The sequence below is a fragment of the Anastrepha obliqua genome, chromosome 4, assembly GCF_027943255.1.
Source record: "Anastrepha obliqua isolate idAnaObli1 chromosome 4, idAnaObli1_1.0, whole genome shotgun sequence".
NCBI classification, from domain to species: domain Eukaryota; kingdom Metazoa; phylum Arthropoda; class Insecta; order Diptera; family Tephritidae; genus Anastrepha; species Anastrepha obliqua.
The window spans coordinates 70555795-70563306 of NC_072895.1; positions in this window are offsets into that span (position 1 = coordinate 70555795).

The following is a 7512-nucleotide window of genomic DNA, read 5'->3' on the forward strand; positions in this document are numbered from 1 at the left end:
TAAAACTGCTTAAGGTTCTTTACTGATGGTTTCTCGTGCTAATCGGCGCTAGTTGAAAACACTAAGTGAACCCAAGTTCTTCTCCACAGACTACTGTAATGTATTCAGCTTGAGGTTTTCGCAGTTTGAAAGGTAACAGACTTAGCCTGTGTTGCTATTGGCACCAACTCCATTAAAGCAATTACATCGTTTAGTATAACATCCAAGATCGTTCTTCAAAGCAGGGAGGCAGTAAAAAGATTGGCAACATCTCATTTGTGTACAACGCAGGCCATTCAAAACACGCTGAGTATATTTGGGGGCACCACAGTTTGACGGATTAGAAGATATCTCCGCAGTAGGTTGGAAATGTTTCCTTGAATTCGCAATAAAACTATTTAAAAACACATAACCAATGAATTCCATCTGGTATCACTATGGACCGAACCGGTCTTTGCGTGACTGCAAGTCAACCTAACCTAACCTTTTTAGCACATTGAATTTTATTACAGTGAACTGAAAGTCTGAAGTGGCTCCAAAATCGTGTTGTGGTTTCTTTACTGATGGTGACAGGTGTTTTCTTCCTTGGCGAACATTTTAGTTTATGACCTGGTAGAATTATACCCTGTTGCAGAACGACCAATTAGAGGTGTGTGCGAAACAAAATTTTTTCTATTATAGCGTGTACGTTAGTAGAAATGCTCAAGCGCTTAAGATGAGGATCAGAAGAACATAATTGTCAATAGAGTCATTCAACTGTTTTTTGTCCATTAAGAACTAATTCTTTAAAAGGGTAAGCCTGATGCATGACTGTTAGACTATTAATTATATATACATATATTTGGACCTCTACTGGGTATTTTCCCAGCTTCTCTTTCTACTTCTTGTTCCACAAATGGAGTGACCTACAGTTTCAAGCTGACTCTGAACGGTAGATATTTTGACGTGATAACGTCTTATAATTCGATTTAGCCGGCTGCACGCACGAAAAAATGTGTCGTTACCTTGCTCATTAGTGTTACCTTGCTCATTTGTCGTTACCTTGCTCATTTGTCGTTACCTTGCTTATTTGCCGTTACCTTGCTCATTTGTCGTTACCTTGCCTATTTGCCGTTACCTTGCTCATTTGTCGTTACCTTGAATGAACTGCAAGCGAAAGCGCGGAACGAACGACAAAGCAAACAAAGCAAACGAACGGCAACGTTCAACATCTTGCTCTCTCCTACTTAAGTGAGCGTATATATGTATGTATATGCGCATATGTACATATATAAATTCACGTATTTGTATTTGCATATGCCTTCTTATTGATTATTATTAATTTGATTTACTTGAAGAATTTAAAATAACACCAAGTTTGTTAATAATACCTGTTGTTTTAATGTTATTATTATTAATTTTTTTATTATATAATATATGAAGAAAAAAATGTATGGTAATGTTTACCACATACCTTATAAGCTATGTTGTATACTAATATTATATATGTATATAAACATGCATATACATTTACAATTTCGCGCAATTTTCAAAAAGAACAAATCTATATATAAAGATGCATACAAGTCATATGGACATATCAAATATACGAATCTATTCCGTACGCAAGCAAATGTAAGCTAATGTGCCTGAACTGCAAGCGAGAGCGCGGAACGAACGACAAAGAGCACAATCGGCCCCCGCGTTCGGCAACGTTCGACATCTGGCTCTGTCCTACTTGAGTGAGCATATATATGTATGTATATGCGCATTTGTATATAAATTCACATACTTGTATTTGCATATGCCTTCTTCCTGTGTGCATGGTAATGAACCATTTCTCTGTTGAGAATAAGACGATGATAGAAAAAGTAGGAAATGAAAGGGAGTGTTTCGAGTGTAAAGTGTTTTGAAAAAGGCAAATCGATGATGGTGCCTCTTAGTGTTGTTGACTTATTAACGTCTGATGCACAATCGAAATTGAAGATATCTTTCATGAATTTGATAAATGGTTCGTCATTTTTCACGTTTGTGTAAATGTAACTTGACCTATTCCATTGCAATTCCATTTACCTCCTCCTCTATATCCATACAAAATATCTATCAAACAAATAAAATTAAAATTTGGTTTTGAAAATTCCAACCATTCCATCAATATTTTCTTATGACGTTGTCACGTTAAACTATCGTCAATAGACCGACTTTACAGACAACCTCTTTTTTCATGGCAGAAATACACTAGGAAGTTTCCCACTGCCTGCCGAGGGGCGACCGCTAATAGAAAAAACGTTATCTTTTAGATCTAGCTGCAAAGCAAAGGCTAGCTCAGAACTAATGGATTTTACTGCATGGAGTCTATTCCTCCTTTTATTACAGTTCAGTATCCTGCTTATAACCTTGTGTTGGTAAGTACTCTACCTCGTGAAAAAAAATTCCAGTACACTAATTGAATTTATCTTAATCTAACTTTAGTTAGTCAAATCTCGAACGTTGGGCGGTACTCGTAAAAAAATATACAAATAATATACAAAATATTGCTCTCCCTAATTTCTAGGCCTCCTTCTCTCTCAGACGAACTTTTCAAGAAAAGCCTACTTAAACAACCTGCTAAAGTGTTTATTGTGATGCAGTTCCAGGCCGCTCACAACATTTGTCTATTTTGAATTAATTTTTATCACCTTCTAAGGTTTTATATATACAATACAAACATACATCTATACATAAACACATATAACGTTTCACCATTAAGCCATGAGTTGATGGTTTGGAAGCACTCGCAGACTTCACCCCAACTTCTTCGCATGCTCGAGCATACAAATATACAAATAGGCAAACAAGCCATGCACCAATGTAAAATGTACAAAATCTGAAATAGATGAAATAGGTAATATTGTTAGGCCTGTGGGCTAGACGTGAAAGCCAACATTTCGAATGGTGGCTTGGGGCCAAACGCCAAGTTTTCTGCATATTCATATGAACATACACAAATTCACTCATACTAATATAACATATGTGTGTAGCTGAGTTTGTAGATATATTTGTGAGTAAATTTACTGAATTTCATTTCAGTATATGCAACCAAGTACATACTTACCAACATACCAACTACTTACCATGCATTTTATGTATATTACGAAAGCACTGCCAAGCTGCCTGTGGTCCTAACTTTCCATACGATTTTTTTCTTTCCATTCAAAATTGATTGCTTGTGGGATTTTCTTTTCGCTGCTTTAAGTTTTCATAAGTTCACATTTTGCACTCAATCTGACCTCATCTGAATTACACAACCAACCACCCATCGATTTTCATATACGTGTATGTATGTGTGTATTCATATGCATTGAGAGCTGTCGATCTCGCCATCAGTTGGTTATTCCATTGCATATTTACTTTCAATTCAAAGGCTGTCTGATGTTTATTATTATTACAAGTGAAACCAAATGCTTTTTTCTTGGAGGGAATATTCATGTTTTATATTTAGTACAAACAAGTGTTTAATAATGCACGCATTTCAATATGTATGTGGATGCATGTATGAGTACGTGTTAAATCTGCACATGTGTATATAGTTGTGGATGCATATACCTGTACATATCTATTTATTATATATATATACATATTAGCATGTTTGTTTTTGCTACATTTCGTATTTGCATATTCATTTTTAGTCTGGCCTTTGGGAACTTTGCCTTTTGTTATTTTCCATGTTCATAACATTTTGGCATTCTTTTTTTTTTGTTTTTGTTGTTCTTCTTTATTTGTTTGTTTTTTGCTTATTTTATTTTGATGTTTTTATGCCTTAATGTTTTTACATAATTTTGGTTTAAGTTCTTAGAAAAAATTTAAATTTCCATATTTTTGAGGGTTTATATTTGTTTGCATATGGCTTCTGGCAGTAAAGTTAAATGGTTCGTTGTCGCAAACTCAATTGGTATTAAAAGTTGACATTGTAAGGGAAGCATTTCTGTATGGAAAGCTTATGAACAATTTAGCACTTGCGCATATGTATGCGTAAATGTGTACTGGGGAAAAAACATTATGAAACAGTTTAAACGAATTGCGCACATTTTTCGCTCACCTAACATGCAAGCCTTTAATTCTCTGGAGAGTTGTGAACTATGTATTTTTATGAGCCGTTAAGCGGCAACTAAGATATTGGCTGATTTTCTAAGGGTCATTTTACTTCTGTTTTACTACATTTCCGTTTTGTTATGTGCGTTCAGATAGCCGAAAAAAAATTTTTTTTTCCTGATACTCCTCCCAAAATTTAACCTGTGGCCAACAAAATGCGACACAATTTATTTTCATATTTAAATTTGAAAATCCACCGGAAAAATGCATGGTGTACAGAGAACAGAAGATGGCGCCTTCCGATAATGGCTACTTTATTTTTCGCGATTTGGACAACCGATGGCGTCAGTGCCATGAAAAAAATGAACAAAAACGTGAGAACTTATTTGTTATTAAAAATTCAGTGAATGGCTTAGTAAATGCAGTGAGATTTTAAGATTTTTAATTTGTAAATAAAAAAAAAAATTATAAAAATGAGGTGCAGCTTGTTGAATTGTTAAAGCAAGAATTATAGTAAAGTTTTTGGCAAGAAAGAGTGTGTGTGTATAATTTCTTGTGCTTGGCAGTTTTCACTCCTAATCCTTCTGTGTGTTTATTCGCAGAACTGACATCACTGCAAATGGTATGGTGCAATCTTGTATTCTATTGTTTTTGGGAAAAATGCACTCTGCCGTAAATTTGGTATAAAAACGATTGACAATATTTAATGGCTTCTTTGTATTTCCCTTCGCAATTGTCCAAAAATGATACCAATGATTCAAAGAAAAACGACATAAATACTTTTTCCTTGTGTTTAAAAAACATCTTTTTTTTTTAATTTTTGGAAGGTCTCTATAAAAATAGTTACTTTTGGTTTTTAAATAAACTAATAAATCACCGTTGTCTGGAAGACGGGCATAATAATAACCGATTTTGACCATTTTTATTTCCAACCAAATTTGAACAAAAAGTATTATGCCAGCCAATTTTCATTGAAATATATAAATTATTGCTCGACTTATCGACGGATGGACGTGGCTAAATCGACTTCTCTCACCATTCTGAACATATTGGTATGTATATGTTTATATGCATTTCTATTTTTTATACTCTAACGTACAACTGTGTACTAAATATTCTCCATGAAGATCTATACACTTTTCCATGCGTTTGAACCAATTGTCGAAGCACTTTTGCCACTCTGAATGAGGTACCTCCAAAACATGCATTCTGAATGCCGCAACCGCTTCTTCAGTTGTCGAAAAACGTTGACCTCTCAGTTTGCTTTTTACGTACGGGAATAAAAATAAGTCATTCGGTGCCAAGGCAGGACTATTCGGCGGATGACCCACTAATTCGATGTTTTGGGTGCTCAAAAATGCAGTTGTTTGAGCCGATGTGTGAGAGCTCGCATTGTCCTGGTGAAGAGTGATCCGTCTTGGCGATTGGTTTTCCTAATTTCTTGGAATACAACTGGCAAACAAATGGTTGTGTACCACTCAGAATTTACTGTTCTGCGTTGTTCTAGTGGTACGGTTGTGACATGTCCAGTTTTTCCGAAAAAACAGACGACCATTTGCTTGGAAGTGCTTCGTGCGCGAAAAACTTTTGTTGGATTTGTCTCATCTTGAAACACCCATACAGTCGACTGCCGTTTACTTTCGGGCTCATACGCGTAAATCCGTGATTCATCACCTGTCACGATGTCATAGACGTGTTTCGAAGCTCCGCGGTCGTATTTTTTGAGCATTTCCTTCGACCAATCGACACGAGCCTTTTTTTGAGCGATTGACAAATTGTGTGGGATCCAACGCGAACAAAATTTTTGACAGGCAAATGTTTATGTAATATTGAATGTATGCTGGTCCCACTAATGCCTAAGATTGTCTCAATCTCACAATAGGTCACGTGACGATCTTGCAATATCAGTTCGCGCACAGCATCAATGGTTTTCGGAACAACAACTGATTTTGAACGACCTTCACGAAATTCGTCTTGGAATGAACTACGACCACGATTGAATTCACCATATCATCGATAAACACTGGTCCTTGATGGAGCTTCATCGCCAAAAAATGAATTAAGTTCATGCATGCAATGCTGCTGAGTTAATCCACGCCGAAAGTTGTAAAAAATAATCGCACGAAAATGTTCACGATTTAATTCCATTTTTGGACCGAGATGAATCTTTTAAGTTACTGTAAACAACACAAATAGCGCTGGTATTTAAAAACGTTCTGAGTACGTAAAAGCCAAAAAATGTCAAACTTTACGATACAGCTGTCAGTTGCCAGATTGCAGCACCAGGGTTGCCAAATCCCGACATGTACAGGGCACCCCTCGTATTTACATATACATATATAAGTGGATATAATTAATTTTAAAATTATTTTTATTTTAGGGAAATAAAGAATGAAATAGTGCCATAGGCAACAACTATTAGAACTCTTTTGGGGTGAAAGGGAGGAAAAGCGGTCCAAGAATAAATTGCAGTTGTTTGACAAATTTTTGGAAGTTGTACTCAATTTTGTTTGTATTATTCATTACATTTTTATACTATAGGTAGGGTAAGGCAACTACGATTTGACGCCGTTGGATTATTATCTTTGGGGTGCCGTCAAAGACCAGTGTTATGCCAACAAACCAGGAACAATTGATGCACTGGAGACCAACATACGCGATGTCATAGCTGAAATACAGCCGCATACAATCGAAAATGTGTTGAAAAATTGGACCGATCGTATGGGATGATGCATGGCTAGCCGAGGCAGCCATATGAATGAAGTTGTGTTCCATCATTAACCGGAAGGATTGTACTTCAAAATAAAAAAACAGTTAGGAAAATTATTGAGTAGTTTCTTTTTTATAGCATTTTTAATTCCGTAAAGTTATATGGCGGACCCATATAAGTACTTAGAAAACACTTTCAAAATATACCAAATGAATAACGCCGCAACAACTACAGTACTGATGTGGATCTAAAATGAAGAAGAAAATTCGCAAACTCGTCAAGGATAAAACCATCAAAAACCACATCAAAATTCAGTGGGCTATAAAACTCCATATTCAACTTTCTTTTTCCGAATTCTGATTAAAAGTTTGGAATCTTGAAGAAAATTGATTGAATTTCTAAAAACCTTGTGCAAAGTTGGAAACCTTAATTTACATGACATATGTTGTTTTATAGGAAAATTATGGCAATTGAAAAAACGAAGAAAAAGCAGTAAAAACTGATAAAAGTGTACTGTGTCTAATAAGGTGCACGCAACTGAAAATCTTGTCTTTGATAAATTTTCCAAAGAGTTTTGAAAGTTTAGAAAAATGTAAGAAACTTCTTACGTCACTAATAAAAAATATTTATCACAATGCAGTATATAGAGTATGATTTGGAATAGCATGTGTATATCAAACACGGTGCACGCACTGCCGTTAGTTAGTCATTATTTGAAAATAAATGGTATTAGACAGCAACACCCGCATATTTGCCATATAATAGAAGTTTTG